The following is a 588-nucleotide window of genomic DNA, read 5'->3' as shown; positions in this document are numbered from 1 at the left end:
GGCAATATCAAATTAATAATTTTTAACACAACATATGTCATATGCAACTTTGCGAAGAGTTTTTACCCCACGTTTTAGCAAAATTTTGGCTTTCCTTCCTACCCAAGGAATAAATCACTGCTACTGTAATAATCTGAGCTATGCTCAACTTCAGAAAAATGAATAACTGTTAGCTGTGCCCTTTTCCGCTAAAATGAAACTGGTTTGACCATGTGGTTGAAATAAACATGGTAGTGATGGGACAACTGATACCGCAGCTCCGATGCAGTTTTCAAACCACTATTGTATCACACACTGTGCCGATGCTTGTATCGAAATGACAATACCACGTGATTGATGACGTTTGAAGCTTCGAACGTCATGCAGTATCGGAAGGTCGGGACAGCTGGTTTGAAAAAACTGGCGCTTCACAATCCCATGCATAAAAGGATTATTCAGTCACTTTGAGGGCTGTCAGTAGGACATTTAATCATGTTTATAACTGGGGACTCAGAGACCCCGAACACAACACAAGGGTAGGCCTATAACAGCTCACCCAAAATCTTTTTTTTTTTTCAGCTACCCACGTCAATTATTAATTATGATCAT

The sequence above is a fragment of the Sinocyclocheilus rhinocerous genome, unplaced genomic scaffold, assembly GCF_001515625.1.
Source record: "Sinocyclocheilus rhinocerous isolate Xijiao unplaced genomic scaffold, SAMN03320098_v1.1 scaffold2559, whole genome shotgun sequence".
Taxonomy (NCBI): Eukaryota; Metazoa; Chordata; class Actinopteri; order Cypriniformes; family Cyprinidae; genus Sinocyclocheilus; species Sinocyclocheilus rhinocerous.
The sequence above is the reverse complement of the archived record's forward strand: the minus strand, read 5'-3'. Positions refer to the sequence as shown.